Source organism: Otolemur garnettii, unplaced genomic scaffold (assembly GCF_000181295.1).
Source record: "Otolemur garnettii isolate 467f Iridium unplaced genomic scaffold, OtoGar3 scaffold00045, whole genome shotgun sequence".
Classification (NCBI taxonomy): Eukaryota; Metazoa; Chordata; class Mammalia; order Primates; family Galagidae; genus Otolemur; species Otolemur garnettii.
Window position 1 is genome coordinate 2,295,994 of NW_003852440.1, and position 22,074 is coordinate 2,318,067.

A 22,074-nucleotide genomic window follows, 5' to 3' on the forward strand; every position below is an offset into this window, starting at 1 on the left:
AGCTGTATATAAATGTTTCACTTTTTAACATCCTTAGCAACACTTGTCATTGTCTGTCTTTGTTATTATAGACACCATGTGGTTGTGTTTTACATTTCCTTGATTATGTTGTCTTGCACACCCTTCCATTTGCTTATTGACTATTTGAATGTTTTCTTTGAAGAAATATCTGTTTATATTCTTAGACCATTTTTGTTGTTGTTAAGCTGTTATATTTATTGATATATATTAACTGTACATTTTATGGGGTGCATGTAATATTTTGATATACATGCACACAACGTGTAGTGGTAAAATCAGGGTAAATAGGATATCCACCACCTCAAACATTTATCACTTATTTCTGTTGGAAAAAATTCAAACCTCTTCTTAGCTATTATAAAACATATAATAAATTATAAATCATAGTCACCTTACTGTGCTATCAAACACTGGAACCTTTTCTATATAACTAGATGTTTGCATTCAAATGTCTCTCCCTACCCATCCCCTCTCTCCAGCCTGTAGTCACCATCGTTCATTCTCCACTTTTATGAGATCAATACTTTTAGCTCCCAAATATGAGTGAGAACATGTAATATTTGTCTTTCTGTGCCTTGTTTATTTCAAATAAAAAAATGACCTCAATTTTATCCATTTTGTTACAAGTGTCAGGATTTCGTTCTTTCTTATGCTAAATAGTATTCCATGGTGTGTATATACCACACTTTTGTTATTCATTCATTTGTTGATGGATATTTAGGTTGATTCTGTATCTTGGCTATTGTAAATAGTGCTAGAATAAACATGAGGGTGCAACACATCCCTTTGAAATACTGATTTTTTCCTTTGGATAAATGTCCTAGTACTGAGTTTGCTGGATAATATAGTAGTTCTATTTTTAGATTTCTGAGAAACTTTCATACTATTTTTCATAGTGGCTATACTAATTTATATTCCCACCAAATACTGTATAAGAGTTCCCTTGTTCCACATCTTTACCACTATTTATTATTTTTTGTCTTTTTGATAACAGCCCTAACTGGCATGATATGATACTTCATTGTAGTCTTGATTTGCATTTTCTTGATGTTGACCTTTTTTAAAATTTTGAAAAATTTTTTTGTTTTTGAGACAGACTCTCACTATGTTGTGCTTGGTAGAGTGCTGTGGTGTCATGGCTCACAGCAACCTCAAACTCCTGGGCTCGTGTGATTCTCTGCTCTTGCCACTTGAGTAACTGGGACTGCAGGCACTCGCCACAACACCTGGCTATTTTTAGAGATGGGGTCTTGCTTTTGCTCAAGCTGGTCTTGAACTTCTGAGCTCAAACAATCCACCTATCTTGGCCTCCCAAAGTTCTAGGATTACAAGTGTGAGCAATTGACTTTTTTTTTTTTTTTTGCTCAGGCTGGTCTTGAATTCCTGGGCTCAAGCAATCCACTCGTCTTGGCCTCCCAAAATGCTGGGATTATAGGGCATGACCTTTTTCTTTCTTTTTTTTGTAATTTGTGTGTATTCTTTTGAGAAATGTCTAGTCACATTCTTTGTCCATTTCATAATGGGATTGTTTATATTTTTGCTGTTGAGTTGCTTGAGTTCCTTTTATGTTCTTTATATATGAGTCCCTCATCAGATAAATAGTTAGCAAGTATTTTCCCCATTCTACAAGTTGTCTTTTTACTCTGTTGAGTTTTTCCTTTGCTGTGCTGAACGCTCTTAGTTTAATATAGTACCATATGCCTATTTTTTCCCATATTGCATGTGCTATTGAAATCTTAGCTATAAAATCTTTGCTTAGGCCAATATCCTAAAGCATTTCTCTCCTATGTTTCCTTCTAGTAGTTTTATAGTTTCAGGTCTTATGTTTAAATCATTCATTTTGATTTGATTTTTATGCAGGGTGAGAGATAGGAAGGTAGTTTCATTATTTTGCATATGGATATCCAGCACCATTCATGGAAGAAGATGCCCTCTCCCTATAGCATATTTTGACACCTTTGTCAAAAAACAGTTGGCTAAAAAAATATGTCAATTTATGTCTGGGTTGCCCATTTTATTCCTTTGGTCTATGTGTCTGTTTTTATACCAATATGATACTGTTTTGGCGACTATAGTTTTGGTAGTCATACTACCTATATTTTGAAGTTAGGTAGTATGATGTATTTAGCTTTGTTCCTTTTGAAAAACATGAGTTTGGCTGTTCATAGCCTTTTGTGGTTGGTTCCATAAAAATTTTAGAATTATTTTTCCATTTCTCTGAAGAATGCTATTGGTATTTTGATAGGAGTTGCATTGAGCCTGTTGGCTAGTATGATGCTGGCCAGGCCAAGTGCTTTGCTTCTTTCTTTTTCCTTGGCTCAGAAGTTTATTGTTACTTTCCTGATGGATTTCAATGCTCTTTCTTAGATGTTGTATTTCAGGTATGGTTATGTATGCACTGTTTTGGGCATTCTTTGTGCAAGAGTCAAGTACCAGGCACCTCTAGTTAGCCATCTTTGAAACTGGCTTTTTCCCCCACATCAGTAAAAGGAGTAAAGGAGTGTCCAACTTTTTATTTTTATTAAATCATATTTGTGCACATTAATACTATCATGGGATACAGTATGTTGTTTCCATATAAAATTGTGGCATATGTACACCATGGAATACTATGCAGCCATAAAGAAAGATGGGGACTTTACCTCCTTCATGTTTACATGGATGGAGCTGGAAAATATTCTTTTCAGCAAAGTATCTCAAGAATGGAAGAAAAAGTATTCAATGTACTCAACCCTATTATGAAACTAATTCTTTTTTGCTGCATGTTGGAAGAGTAAGAGTCTTAGGCTACATAATATATACAAAAACACTAGTGAAAGATGATTAGCAAAAAAAAAAAAAAGGGAAAAAGAGTTTCATGCATTCTTTTTGTAATATCAATCAGTATGGATAAACAAAACAAGTCATCATAAAATCAGCATGTGGCCCTTGGGCCACAGGTTGGACACCCCTGATAGAATACAATAACTATTAGTACAACTAGTATAACAGGCTTCACTACCTGATTCATGTTAAGTGTCAGCAGGTTTGTTAACATCAGTTTTGCACTGTCAGTGCAAAACAAATGTCAACACAGTGAAAGGGCAAATAGCATTTTAAAAGCATTATGGTGATAGTATCTTAAATATCCCAGGTATCTATGGAGCATACTTTGAATACTAAGTATTGGAGCTCTCCCATCTGAGAGGCAAGTAAGCAGGGAATTTATAGATTAAGGACAGCCCCTGAGACAGGCATGGCGTTCCAGTACCTCTCACCTACTATGAATCAGGGCAAGACAGTTTTCAACAACTAAGGCAATGCACACAGGTATTGGAAGTTGGATATTAGGAAGACATACTCTGCAATAGAAGAGAACAGGGAGAAATAGGTGGGAATTGAGATAGTCTGTTACAGTCACAGAGATAGATGGGGCTGCATGAGAAGTGACACTCCCTTGTTTGTCTCCCTGCTTATCACAGTTCCACTCTCATCTGCTTCCTACATTGAGTTCTCATGTAATGGATCATGAAAAGTTTCACTCCTAAGGAAATTCAAAAGGTTAGAATTATTGAATGAGATGATCCCTTCTAACATTTTCTGATCGTATTATTAATCACTAGGAGATGTTTTGATCTGGCATCCTAATTATGTAACTGCACACACACACACATACACAAAAGGCATGCTGGAGAAAGGAATTGTTAATTAGATGGCAGCCTATCTGAGCCTATCTTGATAGTCCATAGCATATGTAAATAAATTCCTTTATTGAATTGCTCTTCCTCTCTATCAGCTCTTGATTTGCATTCAGTTTGCAGCTCATCAGGGAAGCATAAAGTCACTTGAAATAGTTTAAAGTAGTCACCAAGTCTGCCTCTTTACTAGTCAGGTAGGAAAACAAAAAAGGTAGCAAAATAAAAGTTAGCAAAACAAAAAAGGTAGCAAAGCAAAAAAGAAAACAAAAGTTAACAAAACAAAAGGTAGCAAAACAAAAGTTTTGAGGGAAACAAAACTGATATTGGTTTTGGTGGCCTTTCCAGGGAAATTATGTCTACAAGGAGATCTTTATAGTTTCTGCCAATGCCCCAGGGGCTATCACTTAAGGTAAATGTGAACCAATACTTCCGCTATCATTCAGATTTTCAACTCAGATCACCTGAGAGATCCGTGACTCCTCAATGTACAAATTTGATTTAAAGGGGCCCAGGACTAGTAGTACCCCCAGGTACTCAACTGAATCAAATGCAAATTCTCTTAGGAGGAAGACATGTTTCTTTGCAGTCTCAGTAGGTTTGGGGAAAAAGGGAGATCTTCCTATTTTTTTTTTAATGCTTTCTTTTGCAAGTTGCAGGTAAGCTAACTCAAATTGGCATAAAAACTAAAGATCATTGATTAGTTCCCATAAATGGAGCTTCAGAGTAAGAAGTATTCCAGGTAAGAGTTATCCCAGTGCTTCACTTCTGTCACCAAGGACACAGATTTTTTCTATATCTTTGCTTCCATACATTATACTAAATTTGCAAAGAAAGGTTAATGTCTTTTGTGCTTTCCAGATGGCTGCCTCCAGCAAATTGGCTTCTCTCTGCTTTGCTCATTGGTTGAAGAAAGAGCTATTTCATCTTTGGCAGAGGCTAAGAAAAGCCTAGCTCAGAATTCCACTGTGATTTCTTCCACAGAAATGTTTATAAATGGACATTTTATAATAAATACTAATACACATATGCAATAACTTATAAGAGGTCCCAAACACAAAAGCAGCTACTATGCCTGGGATGAGGAGGAATCTGGAATTGCCTGAGATTACTCTTCCTCTACTGTGTAGAAAGGAGATCAAAAGATAAATTAAGTAAGATTCTAGAAAGTGGTATCCATGTTGCATTTCTCATGCACCTGAATCTGATGTCACACATATCACTGCAGCCTCATAGTCTTCTGCTCTTCTTTTTGTTTCGTTGTTTTTTAATTGTGGTTTAAAAAATCACTTGGCATAGTGTCCTCAAATTTCATTTGTGTTGTAGCCTATGTCAGAATATCCTTCTTAAGGCTCCATCTTATTGCATTGTATGTTTACGCTACTTTTTAAAAACTATAGTTTGGATTTTAAGCACTTACGTGGTACCTGATGTGGCAGTGCGTCCTCCCATTTTGTAGGTTGCTTTTCCTCTTTTGGTTTGTTTTCCTCCTTGACTGTTTTTGCTTTTGTTGCCTAGGCTTTCAGACAAAAAGCTTTCCCTGTTTCCTCCTAGGAGTTTTATATTTTCTGGTTTTACATTTAGATCTTTAATCCATTTTGAATTGATTTTTGTGTACAGGGTAAGATAAGGGTCCAATTCATTCTTCTTCATGTTGGCATAAAATTTTCTCAGCATCAGTTTTTGGAAATGATCTTTTCTCTATTATGTATTCTTAACATTCCTGTTGAAGACCATTTGACCTTGTATGTGTGGGTTTATTTCTGGGATCCATATTCTGTTTCATTTGTTCATGTGTCTGTCTTTATGCCAGTACCATATTTATATGATTATTGTAACTTTTTAATATGCTTTGAAGTCATGAAATACAAGGCTTCCAGTGCATTCTTCTCTCTCCTGATTGTTTTGGCTATTTCAGGTCATTTGGGGTTCCATATGAATTACAGAATCATTTTGTATACTTATGTAAAAAACACCTGATAGAGATTGTATTAGATCTATAGATTTCTTTGGGTAGTATAGTCATTTTAACAATATTAGGTCTTTCAATACATGAACATTAGGTGTTTTCCCATGTATTTGTGTCTTCTTTAATATCCTTCAAGCTTTTTCGTTTCTTTTCTTTTTTTTTGAGACTGAGTCTCATTCTATTGCCTTGGCTACAGTGTATGGCCTCAACCTAGCTCACAACCTAAACTTCTGGACTCAAGTGATCCTCCTGCCTCAGCCTCCAGAGTAGCTAGAACTACAGGTGCCCCCCCCCCAACACACCTAAGGAATTATTCCATTTTTAGTAGACACAAGATCTCACTGTTGCTCCAGATGGTCTAGAACTCCTGACCTGAAGCAATCTGCCTATCTTGGCTTCCCAAAATGCTAAGATTACAGGCATGAACCACTACGTGTGACATCAGCCGTATTTTATGGCTTTTAGTATATAAGTCTTTTGCCTCCTTGATTCAGTTTATTCCTGTTTTATTCCTTTTGATGCTATTATGAATGGAATTATTTTCTTAATTTCCTTTTCCTGCTTTTAAAGAATATTCTTTCCAGTGTCAGAAAAAAGAGATATCCACAGCTTCTTTTTTAGAATCCTATGTTTGAAAGGACTTGAAGGTTGGGCCCTCTCAATCTGTAAGAAAGAAAATTAACTGGTCATCACTTCCTATGCTCCCTCAGTATGCTGTGAGGGCAGAGAGGTCTTTCTAATGCCCAAAGATCTTCCTTTTCAAAGTCCCTGGGAATACCAATCATTGGTATCTACATGGTAGAAGCAAGAGTTGGGGACTTTATAAAGTGCCTCCGAAGTATAGACACGACTTAATTGTAGGTATATTCTTCTTCATTGTGGGAGCTTCATTCTGGTGATTTATAGCAATTTTCCTTTAAGTTGTGGAATTAAACACATAAAAGAAATGAAGATGTCACGGTTTGCTACAGGCACTATGCTTTGTCCTAATTGGTCTCTAGGCTGCTTGAAGTGGCACAATTTCTTCTCTTCTCCTGAAAGATTACACCTGATGCTATTTTTTTCTTCTGTCTTTGGACTTGACTCTTGGAAGGGATCCATAAGCTGTCTAACTTGATCATCTGCTGGCCTCAGAGTTACTGAGAATGGCATAAGATCACCTCTCAACATGGGAGGCGGGCCAGAGAACCCTGCCTCATCGGGAACAACAGCTGAGGGGGTCTGCGGACGGAGGGAAATATTTGAGAACCTGTCAGCTGCCTGGAAAGAGCTGTTAAACCTCTCCATACCAGCTCTTGGAAGTCACCTGGGGTTATGGCAACAGAAAGGGGATTTGGGAGTATTGCTGCCCCTACCAGAGACTGCTATGTAGAAAGTCATGGAAGGGTACACACCACAAGCATAGCCCTGAGTCTTTCTAGAAAAGAGTCAGTCTTCAGCACACAGCATTTTTGACCATTTTACTTATCCTAAATGCCAGCCTTGAATAATTCAGGTAGATGAAACTGCATCAATCCTCCTCCTTTTTTTTCTCTTCTTTAATTAAAAGAACAGATACAGACAGCAAACAAATATAAAGCCTTATTTATTTTTTCACAGCAAAAATAACACATAATCCATATACAAATTTATAAAATACAATGAAGGACATAATAATCAATAACAATAATGGCAGCAACAACAAAAAATGTAGTACCATCACTTAAAGACAAGCACATGAGGTGTTTTGGTATATTATCTGTCTAACCTTTCTTTTTTCTCTTTACATTTTAAAATATGCTAAAATTGTTTTATAACCAGTTTTGTTTTTTCATAGAAAACTATCCAATAGACATCTGCCCAAGTCATTAAATAGTCTACTATTATCACATTAGCCCCCATATTATCTCATTATTCAATGAAACAAGTTTGATTTCCTCCTCAAATGATTTAAACTTCCTAAGAGTCTGGTTTTTATCTATGTGATGGGCATACTCATTGCAGATAGATGAAGACTCATTGAAACCAGCAGCTGAGCATTTGCCATAGTAATCACTCAAAAAGTGTAACTTTTGGTATTGTTTTCATAACTTCTTCTAACATTAGAGTTTATTTAATTGCTCCTTACTACTGCATTTTTTAAGTTCTCTCATTTATAAATCAAGAATTTGTTTTGTTTGTTTTGTTTTGTTTTTATTTGAGACAGACTCTTACTCTGTTGCTCTGGGTAGAGTACTGTGCCATCATCACAGCTCACAGCAACCTCAAACTCTTGGGCTCAAGTGATCCTCTTGGTTCAGCCTACCCAGCCTGTAACTGGGACTACAGGTGCCTGCAACAACACCCAGTTTTTTCTATTTTTAGTAGGTATTGGGTCTCACTCTTGGTCATGCTGGTCTTAAACTCCTGAGCTCAAGCAAACCACCCATTCCAGCCTCCTAAAATGCTAGGATTAAGGCATGAGCTACCATGCTCAGCTACAAATCAAGGATTTTTGGCATATACAAAGGCAACTGACTTGTGGACATTGATTTTATATCCTGAGACATTACTGTATTTTTTGTTGACTTCTAAGAGTCTTATGGTTGAGTCTTTAGTGTTCTCTAACTTTAAGATCATATCATCAGCAAAGAGGGAGAATTTGACCTCCTCTGCTCCCATTTGGATGGGAGCCAACAACAGTCAAGATGAGAGGTTAATTAAGGACACAACTCCCTTCACCATAGCCTCAACGAAAATGAAATACTTAGGAATAACCTAACAAAAGAGGTGAAGAACCTCTATGAAGAAAATTATGAAACCCTAAGAAAGGAAATAGCAGAGGACTTTAACGGAATAGCAGAGGACTTTAATGGAAGAACATACCATGCTCATGGCTGGGAAGAACCAACATTATGAAAATGTCTATACTTCCCAGAGCAATCTACTGATTCAATGCCATCTCTTTTAAAGTACCAACATTCTATTTTCAAGACTTGGAAAAAATGATTCTGCATTTTGTATGGAACCAGAAAAAAATCCCGTATAGCTAGGGCTGTTCTTAGTAATAAAAACAAAGCCAGGGGTATCACCATACCAGATTTTAGGCTGTACTACAAAGCCATAGTGGTCAAGACAGGATGTTACTGGCACAGAAATAGAGACATAGACATTGGGAATCGAATACAAAACCAGGAAATGAATCCAACAACTTACAACCACCTAATCTTTGATAAACCAAACAATAATGTCCACTGGGGGAAAGACTCCCGGTTCAATAAATGGTCCTGGAAGAACTGGATGTCCACATGTAAAAGACTGAAATTGGACCCGCACCTTTCTCCACTCACAAAAATTGATTCAAGATAGATAAAGGACTTAATTTTAAGGCATAAATGATGAAAATCCTCAAAGAAAGAATAGGAAAAACACTGGAAGACATCAGCCTGGGGAATGACTTTATGAAGAAGACTGCCATGGCAATTACAACAACTGCAATAATAAACAAATGGGATTTAATTAAACTGAAAAGCTTCTGTATAGCTAAGGAGACAATAACCAGAGCAAATAGACAATCTAACCAATGGGAAAGGATATTTGCATATTTTGACTCAGACAAAAGTTTAATAACTAGGATCTATATAGAACTTATATTAATCCACAAAGAAAAACCCAACAATCTCATACATCAGTGGGGAAGAGAGATGAACAGAACCTTCTCTGAAGAAGACAGACGAATGGCTAGCAAACACATGAAAAAATGCTCATCATTCCTAATTATTAGAGAAATTAAAATTAAAACCACCCTGAGTTATCATCTAACCCCAGCAAGAATGGCCCATATCACAGAATCTCAAAACTGTTGATGCTGGCACAGAAGTGGAAAGGAAAGAAGACTTTTGCACTGCTGGTGGGACTGCAAACTAATACAACCTTTTTGGAAGGAAGTATGGAGAAACTTTAAAGAACTCAACCTAGACCTCCTGTTTGATCCTGCAATCCCCTGCATTACTGGGCACCTACCCAGAAGGAAAAAAAAATCTTTTATTATAAAGACACTTGTACTAGACTGTTTATCACAGTTCAATTTATAATCGCTAAGATGTGGAAACAGCCTAAATGCCCTTCAACCCACGAATGGATTGGCAAACTGTGTTATATGGATACTATGGAATACTATTCAGCCATTAAAAAGGAGATTTTGCAGCATTTGTATTAATTTGGATGGAGGTGGAATACATTACTCTTAGTGAAGCATCACAGGAATGGAGAAGCATGAATCCTATGTATTCAACTTCGATATGAGGACAATTAATGACAATTAATGACATGGTGGGGTATGGGGGAAGGGTAGACCAGACAGAGAGAGAAGGAGGGAGTGGATGAGGGAAAGGAAAAGAAAAAAAAAAAATGACTAATTCTCATATAAATTGGATTTAATTTTGACCAAAGTACATTACTTGAACATTAATTTTTAATTCAACTTGTTAACACATTGTTTAGGATATTGCATTCTCATTTATAAGTGAATTATGTTTGTAATTTTCCTTTATAATAATATATTTTTTCAAATTTTAATATCAGGTGTATCCAGATGAAGTAGAATGATTTTGAAGTATTTCTTCTTTTTCTATTGTCTATAAGATTTGGCATGATCTGTTTTTTGAGACTTTGCGAAAAAAAATAATAAGTTAACTGATGACTCTATACTGAACCTCAGAGTTAAAGCATTCTATGATAGACATACTCTTAGCTGACAATGTGAATGCTACTTTTTTTTGCATTATTATCATTATTACTATTGCTCAATAAAAAAAGAAAAAAATAATTTTAAGACTAAATAACTAAAGTAGCTTTATAAGATCAAGATGCACAGAATCAATGATTGTAATTGAAAAATTCTTGAGTATTTTTCATGACCTAGTGAACACGATCTGAATATCTCTCTGAATATAGCCTTGTGCACACAGGCGGTAGCTGGTGCATGCCCATGCAAAAGGGAATCACCAAGGAGCATAAATGGACATGAAAACGTTTTCACTTATGTAGCTTCTCTTGATTTTTAACAAAGTACAAGGCAATAACCGAAATATAGTTTCTATAGTATGCTAAGGAAGACTAGGCTGTTTGTGCTGAACTGCTAAGAGAATGGAAAGAAAATGTGTACCTGACTTGTGTCCACTAGCGTGAGCATCTGATCATTCAGTGCCACTCTACCAAATGCAGCCTCTATTTCCTTTCAAGTTCCATTGCATTCCACTGCATGGACATAACATCATAAGTTAGAGGGAAGAGGCACCGACAGATTGTGTGAGTTGCTCAGTGGTCCACAAGGTAGGTAAGAGGACTCTGATAGCCATAATGAGAGAATAGACATAGAGATACATTAGAGGTAAGTTCGTTCCTTAAATTTCAGCATTTAGCAAACTGATGAGAAAATTACAAAAATAATTAAAGAACTCTAACCAAAGTGCTATAGTTGTTGAGGGTAATAATAAATTTTGCATCCAGAAAGTATGGAAAGGCTTAACTGGAGTTGAGTCCCAGAGAATAAATGGAATTTAAATTTGAGTGGGTGAGTGACTGCACTTCAGGCCAGGAGAATTGAATGAGAACAGGCCAAGAAAAGTGAATTATGAGTAGCATGTATGGAAAGCAGTTACAGTTCAGCTTGGCCAAAAAAAAGAGTGCACTGTAGATGAGAAACACTTTTACTGGGCACTGACTGTGTGATTGATTACACCCAAGTAGAGGGCTTAATGTACTATCTGGTTTGACCTCTACAACACTGTGATAGTTCATATGTATCATGCTCATTTTAAAGATTGGCACAATAGAGTCCCACTGAAGATTTTAGGTAAGAAAAATGGTTCCTTCGGAGTTGTATTTCCAGAAAATTAACTTGGCATCTGTTTTTTAAGAGGGAGACTAGGAAGATCTTAGGAGGATTGATGATAGAGTTGGTTCAGGACATATTAGGTTTCTGGAACAACTAGAAATAGAACTCTAACACATTATGGGAAATAGGAAGCTAAAACTCAAGAGACAAAAATTTGGAAGTAGAAATATAATCAGAGTTAATAATAGGGCAGTAACTGGACACATTTCACAGAATTGGTCACTGCATAAGGTTGCTTCACAGAGACATAACAGGCCAATCAAATTCCCAAATTCTGAAGTTCCATGGCTATTTGAAACTTATTATCATATAACCTTTTAGCTCAAAGTTATGTTTACTGAATCTGAATTAAGAGAAAATAGCTCTTCAAAATAGAATTTATTTTATTTTGGGGAAATTTATTTTAGAGCAATGGGGTGTGTGTGTGTGTGTGTGTGTGTGTGTGTATGTGTGCGTGCGTGCGCGTGTGTGTGAATATCTCACTTATCTCCTTTTGGACCCAGCCTTTGCCTCTGTGTATTTTGCGTGTTAATATGAGAGAAGAAGCTGCCTTTGCTGGGGCCTTAAAGACACTGTGTGTAAAGTCACGGTTGCACAGAGCTACTCACGCTGGCTAAATTATAAAGATTTTCTTCTTCTGTGGTGAAAATTTCTAATGAGAAGCTTCAGAAATAAAGTTCATTTTACGTATAAATGTTTCCAGTTGATGTGCCCCCCCCAATACAGAATAAAAGCAATTTTCATGATGTGTCTTCCAAAATTGGATAGCTGGTCACATTTTTTTCTAATTCCCAAAGTAAAAGACTTCCTTTCAAATCTAAAACATAAATCATAATTGTGCTTTCTTTCTGAGGCTTCTGCCTTTTGTCAAATTAACAACTCTAGAAAGAAGCACATATTTTCAGCTGACCTGCAGTTGGTCCTAACATTTTTTCCCCCAACTGTTCTCAGATATTTTAGTCATGGAGGAGAGAGAACACACTTTCAGAATCTGCCGTGTGTGGCCCAGATCTCGTTCGCTGGCCCCAACCAGTTTAATGGCTCTGCCTCACAGGGGCCGCTTTTGACTAATGAATCCTTAGCTCCAAGTTTTTCCTGCTCCTAATGAGTGCTAATAAAATGCATTTAACTCCACTAATGCAACAAAAACTCAGCGTTGTTTCATTGTATCTACTTAATAAGAACCTCGTTTAATATCAAATTACAGCCCGCTCAGCCAAAGCATTATACTAGGGGAAGTTGGTCTGTGAGAAGGGAGTATCAAGTGGTCTAATTTGGACATTCCTCCTTAATATGCCCTGCAGTATTATGTGATTGCTTAATGCATTTAGCCGAGCTAGTCTGATCCATCTGCCAACTGTTGTGTAAAATTTACTGCAATGCTAGGCAACCAGTCCCACCACACAAGCTAGAAATATAGTATCGCTTTTCGTGGGACCAAGTTATTAACAGTTGTTTGGGGAGAGGTAACAGTAATGGTGCAGATACTGTTGCAATCAGGAAGAAGTTTTGGATGTGTCTCATTTTATAAAATAGCTACAGCAAATCCAAATTTTATTAATCAAATTTTTTTCTAAGTGTTTATGGTCTAGTTTCAGAGGCAGTTCATCTCATCTTCAGGTTAATCTTTAATGCGCAGTGATATCTAATCCCCTGTTTATTTTAGCTTTGAACTTCTTTGTCTTCTCTAGAGCCAACCTCTCTCTTAAGAAACTATCAGTAACAAGTGTCTACTGAAAACTTTCCACTTAAAGAAAAGAATCATTTTGTAACTTGAACAAGCGTTGCTTGAATTAAAGTTTCCAGTATATCGAATTTCCTTACAGTGAAGCACATCTACTCTCTCACTACCTATAAACTCAGAGGTAAGAACCTTGATTTTGAGTTTCTCCCTCAAAATTAGTACTCTAGAAATATTCCTGTCATCTGAGAGAGATTAAAAGAGCTTTTGAGTTCCTAAAGGAATGGGACTCTAGTCTTTTTGATACCTGCTTATTAAACTGGTAGATATACTTCTTTTAAGTTTTTCAGGAGTTCAAAAGAATTGTGACTTATCTATAGATTTATAAAGAGTTAAAGAAGTGGGGGGATGGAGAAGAGCTTCTTTCTATCTTTTTATATTTGTTCTAAAAATAATTATTATATATAGATATGAACATAGTTTACAAACCATTTAGAAAAATGTAGAGTGTAAAGGAGTAGTAATTCTCTTTCAGGACCTTATAACTGGTCACCTGGTAAGAAAATGGGTGAAGATTATAGGATCTCATTCAAGACTTACCTTGTAGAGAACATGCAGGAATTGTTAAGACCAGAATGTTCTCATTGATAAATTTTTAATATGTGACTTGAGTATGAATTTAATTATGTTAACTAACAAGGGTAAATTACTCTTGTAACTCCTTGGTAGGTGATAGGGTAAATTACTCTTATAACTCCTTGGTAGGTGATGTTAAGAAGAGTTTCTAGATCCCTCCAGTCAAGAACAAGACAGGCACTTACTGTCAGCTATAACCATGTTTGGTAGTGTTCCAACATCTCAGTGTAAAAATGCACATTTCCATTTAAACAAGAAGTGTACCTTGTTCAAAAATGAGTCTGGATCAGAAAAACAGAACTTTGTATACCTTCTACTAATCAATTAATTTTTTTCTTCTTCTAAGCCTAGTTCTGGTCAGAATATAAAATAAATTTCAAAGCAAAATGATGGGATCATGCCTGTGGTTCATCCTATAAGGGTATATGTGAATTTCTGTAAAGGTAGAATATAAATGTCTTAACATAATAACTAAGAAAATGACATGAAGGCTGTGTTAACCAGTTGGATGAAAGTATTTCAAATTGTATATAGAAACAACACACTGTACCCCATGATAGTATTAATGTACACAGCTATGATTTAATAAAAAATAAATAAAAATATAAAAAAAACCAAAACGATGTATGATTTCAGATAATTGTGTGAAGTAGACTAGTAAAGAAAGAGCCAGGGTATAGTATTTTTTGTGTAAAGAGAATGTTAATATGAAAATATGTCCTATATAATCTGTTTTTCTTTATATTTGCTTAAAACTCTATGGTGGTAGAACACTTATGAATTTGTAAACAGTGCCAAATAATTTTATGTCAAATCTTTCCAGCTAGTTTGTTTTCAATGTATTGGTAGCGAAATGCTTATAGGTAGCTTTGTAGTCAGACTGCACTCTTTCACAGGGTAATGAAAAATTAACTCAGAGAAGCTTCCAAGAAAGTGATCAGGCACTGAGTTTTTCTTAAACAAGGGATCAGGATACTTATAATGGATATCAGAAGGATACTCTTTAGAAAGCTAGTCTTCTTCAAAACTTAAGCAGGACTAGCTTTGGTCCAAACTAAGTCATTGCCAGAAATGGGTAGGATTAACTGGTTTGTAAATAGAGATTTTCCTCTTGGAGATATTGTACTACTTGACTGGTGTAACTGTGAGATGGAGTTTGAATTACTTCAGGGAAGAGGCTAAAAAGGGAAGGGCTTTATTATATATCCCCTAATGGGCCAAAGCTTCTAAACGTATCTTAGTCTCTGTGTTCCTAAAATAAAACATAGCCCTGACTAAGCGCAGCCTTGCCTAGGATTTAATACGCTCTTCATTTTCTGTGCAGTGGACGTTCTGGAAGAGCTTCTTAAGAGGTGGGACGGGAGAGAGTGAATGAAAAGAGGCTGTGTGCCTAAACTTTTAAGGGATTAGAAAAGAAAGTTGCTTTGTTTACAAAATAAAGAGGCTAGTTTAGTTCAACTGCTGTTTCTCTGAGCCCAACTCATTCTCTTGCTTGTATCTTTCTTGCTTTTCTTCCATTTCTCCCTGGAAAACCTGCACTGGATCTGGAATATTCCATTGTCTTGTTCCCCAGTTCTCTCCAATACCTTTTCTTTCCTGTCTTTCCTCTCACACAATTTAAAATAGCTGTATCATAATGTAATTTAACAACTAGAAATCTACCCATTTTAAGCGCACAGTTTGATGAGTTTGAATAAAATGATATGTTAGGGCAATAATCACCACAGCCCAGAATGAGAATACTTACGTAACCCCCAAGTTCCCGTGGGCTCCTTGCAGCCAGTCCTTGTTTGCTGGCAACCACGGGTCTACTTTATGTCCTCTGAATTGCTTTTTCTGGACGGGTCGTGGAAATAGAATCATGTGGTCTTTTGCATCTGGCTTTTTTCACCTGAATGATGGTTTTGAGATTTATCCATGTTGGAACATGGTATTGGTGCTTTGTTCCTTTTTATTGCTTACTAGTATTCCACTGTTTTTAAATACATAGATCAGTTTGTGGACATTGGGTTGTTTCTATTTTGGAGCTATTGGAAATAATACTGTTTAGAATAGCAGGGTGTGGTGGCTCATGCCTGTAATCCCAGCACTGTGGGAGGCTGAGGACGGAGAATTGCTTGAGCTCAGGAGTTTGAGACTTGCCTGAATGAGAGTGCGACCCCTTCTCCTAAAATAAAACCCAGCCGGGGGCCTATAATCCCAGCAGCTTCTGGAGGCTGAGGCAGAGGGATCCCCACAGCCCAAGTCTGAAGTTGCAGTGAGCTGTGATGCCATGCCCAACTCTTCTCAGGTCATAGGGTGGGATTTTATCTCAATAGAAAAAAAAAAAAAGAAAGAAAAGAATATCTGCAAGCATCTTTATGCAAACATGTGTCTCCATTTCTTTTGGTAGACATATAGGACTAGAATTGCTGGGTCATATGGTCCTTGAAAATGTCACTCCCCACTCACACACATCCAAACTACTTTTATTTTATTCTACTTTACCTAATTTTTTTTTTTTTTGAGAAAAAAAATGTTGCCCTCAGTAGAGTGCTGTGGCATCACAGCTCACAGCAACTTCAAACTCCTGGGCTTAACTGATTCTCTTGCCTCAAACTCCCAAGTACCTGGGACTACAGGTGCCTGCCACAATATCTGGCTATTTTTTTGTTGTAATTGTCATCATTGTTTGGCAGGCCTGGGCTGGGTTTGAACCTGCCACCCTTAGTGTATATGGCCAGCACCCTAACCACTGAGCTGTGGGCACTGAGCCAATTTTTAAAAATTTTTATTTTATTTTATTTCTTCTTCTCCTTATATGGCCTCTACTTGCCCTCATATTAACTAGATTTAGAGGATAAGGGATGACTGCTTATTATCAAAGGCTCAGACTTGTTCTGACTGTGTTTGAAAAAGTAAGGCTGCCAGAAACATTGAGGCCCTGTGCAGACAGAAGTCAAACTGGGACTGGTTGCCTTTTATACACCTTGTAACTTCACATAAGTTATGCAAGCTCTGTATGCCTTAGTCAGGGGATCAGTTTCTATTCATATGTTTGTGGTGATGATTAACTATGATATACATATTAAAAAGTGCTCATAATAATGTATGGGGCACAGTAAATACTCAGTGAGTGGTAACTACTTATTTAATTGTATGTGTGCATAAGAAGTACTATTAATGAACACACAGGTAGCAAGTTTAAAGAACTGACTCTGAAACCACAGAGAATTCCCTTGTCCTATTTGGCAATTGACATTTAGTTTATGATTCCGAAAGAAGAAAGCTATTGCTGAAAAATGTAATGGTTTCAAATCATCTAATCCAATTTCTGATATTAATCATTGCTACCAAGAATTTCTTTCCTACCACTTTTTCCTCCGTACACATCCCTCCCTACATATAGTAATTACTGAAAATAATCAGTTTGAAATATCACTCAATAGGAAACTTAGCTATCCCACTGTGCTTTAGTAATGAATCTCCCTTGAAAGAAATGAAAAAAAAAAAAAAAGACAGTAGGACTTTCAAAAGACTTTTAGCCTAAGTCAGAAATTTTATATAGATAAGATTCACATCGTATTTGTACAAGCCACTGTAGCAGATTTTATTTATATTATTTACAAAATAATGATCACCATCACTTTATGGAAATACATTGCTTCCTTTATTTTTTCTTTCCTTATTCATGCCTTTTACATATATCTTTCAAGTATTTACTAGATAAGGTGTTGTAAAGTGTGCAATATTTTATATAATATTATCCTTTTTTCAAGGGATTTGAATCTATTAAGAGGAAAATTTTAATATTTTCATATACAACTAAAGCAAAACATCACATCATGATTGCTGAATGAGTGACACAAAAAGAATGTTCTAGAAGTCTAGAGAAGAGCCCACTTTGATGTGATGATTACAGACACCCTCACAAACAGTAAATGTAAGTAGGACACTGGAAAAAGATGGGGTGATTTGCAAATGGAAGACATTACAGGAGTCAGGAAAATACCAGGATGATCAGAAATGTCAAGTGGACCCATATTGCTGTGAAAATGGAAATATGAGTTGAGCAGGCTGGAAAATATTTGAAAAGGGGTGCCCAGAGTCATACTAGATTTGCTTATTATATTAAAAATTACTCATATGTATCTATTCATATATATGAAGATAAAGGTACTAGAAAATTATTAGCAAAATATATGCCTTGCAGTCTTTTTTTTTGAGACAGAGCCTCAAGCTATTCCCCTGGGTACAGTGCTGTGGCATCACAGCTCACAGCAACCTCCAACTCCTGGGCTCAAGCAAGTCTCCTGCCTCAGCCTCCCAAGTAGCTGGGACCACAGGCGCCAGCCACAAAGCCTGACTATTTTTTTTTTGGTTGCAGCCATCATTGTTGTTTGGTGGGCCTGGGCTGGATTCGAACCCGCCACCTTGGGTGTGTGTGGCTGGCATCTTAGCCACTTGAGCCACAGGTGCTAAGCCACCTTGTAGTCTTTTTATAGTTGTGTAGGGAATTTAATGCTGGTCTAGTCACACTCTCGTCTGTTTTGTGACCCTGAACACACAACTACCTAGTAAGTGGTGCATGGATGTGGTATTTTGAAAAGTGGAACTGACCAGTCATGTGTCTTCTTCTGCTTCTCACCACCAATACCACTAACTTCTTCAATTAAGGTCTTAACCAAAGAGAAATCATCAGCCCTTTTGTGGGACTGAGAGTTGTTTAAAGAGAGCCCACCTCTCTAGTTTTAATAAAGCGAACATGTCCTTACTGAAGCTTTGGAATGATCCTAAAAGGATTTCAAGGCTCAAGAAAAAATTGAAAGTAACTTTAATTTCTATCTAGAGGCAGTTTCTTTGGCTCACCCTAGGGTTTTACTCCAGAGATTTTGCCTTCTATCTTCCCCTTCTTTTCTGGATTGTTCCCATCTTAAAATGACACCCCCTTGACTCCCTCAACTAAACCCTTTAAGGGCCTTTAGGAGTTGTTTCCTATTCTGGCTGCTCCATCATTCTCTTCTATTCTGCAGTTGAGTTTTCACCCCGCCCCCTGTCTGCAGTAAATGTCTTGCCAATGTTGGGGAAGAACTCTTTCTTGCCAAATTCAATGGTTAGTTATCATTGATCTTATCTAACTCAGCCAATTGACAGCCTTTAAGGTGATTGATAACTTCCACCTTTTAAATACTTTCTCTACTTCTGAAACTCTTGGTTTTCCTCCTAATTTCTGGACACTCCTTCTCAATCCATTTTGCTAGTTTCTCCTCTTTTTCTTTACCTCTTCATATTAAAGTACTAGTTTAGAATCAATCCTTGGGAATCATCTCTCCTTTTTTGAATTGTTCATTCACTCCTTTGATGCTTTCATTCAATCAAATCATTTAAATATTATCTATACACTGATGGCTACCAAATTTTATCACAAGTCCAGATTTAACTCATTTGATCCAGATTGAAATATCCAAAGATCTACTTATCATTATCACTGGGATAACTAATTGGTATCTCAAACTCAGAATGGCCAAAACTGAATCCCATATTTTCTTTCTACACTTATGCCTCCTCCATCCTTCCTCATCCAAGGTCCCAAAATGAAAATGTTAGTGTTATCTTTTACTTGTCTCTTTTTCTCATGCCCTAGTTTTTCTTTTTGCAGTTTTGGGCTAGAGCCAGGGCCAGGGCCAGGTTTGAACCCACCACCTCCGGTATATGGGGCCGGCAGCCTACTCCTTTGAGCCCCAGGCACCACTCTCATGCTCTATTTTTAATTGCCAAAAATGTGTTATTTTATTCAAAATATTTTTAAAAATCATCAATAAATATCACAGAACTGGGTTTTTCTTGACTCTTGTCCTAAATGGGAATGTGTGTGGCGGCTGAGAAGTTTGCCCTGATTATTCTGAAAAATAATTTTATTTTGAAAAAGCTCACGGTTTTGGATAATGATAAAATCTTAGTAGGAAATGGACTGGACTGTGCAATATCACACTGAAGAGCAAATGTTATGTGTCTCTACCTCTACTATGAGAAAGCAGCATCATTTCCAGTAATAGAACAAACCAGGGTCTTATGGAGGCTTGCAGAAGAGAGAGGAAGACAGTAGAGGTGAAAATTTCTGTTGCACCACATGCAGCTTGGTTTAACGGATGCCTCCCACATGGTGACATTTGTCAAAGGTAAAGAGCATTGCATCCACAAGCATTGAGAAGTGCCCTGTGGCAAAATAATCCCCTTTAGAAAGGACTTTTGGTAAATAATTTTTCTGATTGGCTAAATTTACATATTTCTAAAGATCATGGATTTGTTTCCACCTTGAGCCAAGGTAATTTTAAGTTCGTTATACTGTCTATACAAGTCTGTGTCTACAGGATTTAATCCATTGTCTTTCTCACCTGACTGCAACCAAACAAAAATGCACATTCTGAATATTTCTAACCATTGGGCATGATCAACTGTCTTCAGAATAATCTAAAACTAAAGATCTTAAATTAATTGACAATCACACAACCCTGTCTGTGGAATCATTTTTTCTCTATGAATTGACTGTGAAAAAAGACATGATAGCTCAACATTTGCGAATTACTACTACACTCATATAGGTAAAAGGTACCTGTTCAATCCTCACTAAGTCTGAGGGTTTCTCAGATGTTTCTTTGTTGTTATTCTAAGGAGAAAGAGTGTGTTACCTCGGTGGGAATAAATTACTTCCAACAAACAAAAGTACAGTATCTACAATGTGGCATCAGAATTTCAGATGGTCTCTAAACTCTGTGAAAACACTTTTGAAATTCTTCATCAACCTGTCTCATATCTATTTTTTTTTTACTTCATTTGAATGTATGCAAGTCATCTTTATGCTCCACCCTCACTTTCTTAAGGAAACTTTGAAACCAAAGTTTCTGTCATTCAAGATAGTGTCTTTCACTAGGCAAAGGGAAAGGCAAAGTCAACGGCCAAGTTTGTAAAAGCTGACCATTCAAGGCCATAGACATAGGTTCCCATGTGAAAGGGAATATGCCTTTATGTCAGACATCGAGCAATGAGAGATTGTGCATACCTGCTGAGGACTGTGGATGGAAAATGTTCCAATGCATATTTTGCAGTGAGCTCTCACTTCTCTACCTAACATCTCTAAACCATTCAGCTGACTTTTATCACCCTGGGGAAAAGTCAATACTGGTATATATCTAATGAGAGAAGTGTAGTTTATTCTACAGCAGAAATCACCTTCAACCACCACCTTACTCCATCCTCTAAACACTCCCAAAGCAATCCTGCAGAACTCCTTCCTACATCAGTCCGGCTCAGTGTTCCCAAATGATTCAACTCAAATAGCTCAAAGCCCACTGAATTTGAAAAATTAACACCATATCTTATGCTTTGTTTAAAATTATCAACATTACACAAATTAGTACTTTATTATACTAGTGTTACATGGACAGTAAAAGAAAGAGCTCTATTTGACAGATGGGTTTGGGTTTAATTCCAAACTAATTTATTTTCTTCTCTCTTTTTCCTTTTTTTTTTTTTTTTCTCTTGAGACAGTCTCATTCTCTCCCCCTGGTGACAGTGCCGTGGCATCATAGCTCATAGCAACTTTAAACTCTTGGGCTCAAGTGATCTTCTTGCCTCAGCTTCTTGAGTGGCTAGTATTACAGGTGTGCACCATCACATTTGGCTAATTTTTCTATTTTTAGTAGACAAGGGGTCTCACTCTTGCTCCTGAGCTCAGGCAGTCCACCTAACTTGGCCCCCCAGAGTGCTAGTACTGCAGGTGTGAGCCACCATGCTAGACATCAAACTCACTCATTTTCTAATTCTGTGAATAGCATCAAGTGCTATCACCTCCCTAAATTCTTTTCATCATCTATAAAAGTGTGATTACACTAATTCCTAAGGTAATGCGAGAATTAAATAAGACTCTCTATATAGGTATTTTCACATAACTTGAGTTTCATAAATGTTATTTATGATTATGTAACAATTATTATTACACTATCCTATTAAGAAAATGCATCTTCAATTATTCCACGCATATTGTCATTTAATTTTCATAGGGATTTTAACCTAAGTGGCTTACGAATATGCAGACTACTAGTTTGTAAGTATCTGGATCTCTCACCTTAGATATAAAAATTCTCACACAGTATAAAAATTCCCATCAATAAATAATGTAATCTTATTTACTAATGACACATCATAGTATCCATAAAAGCTCTGAAGTCTTTGAAAGATATTATGATATTATGGAAAT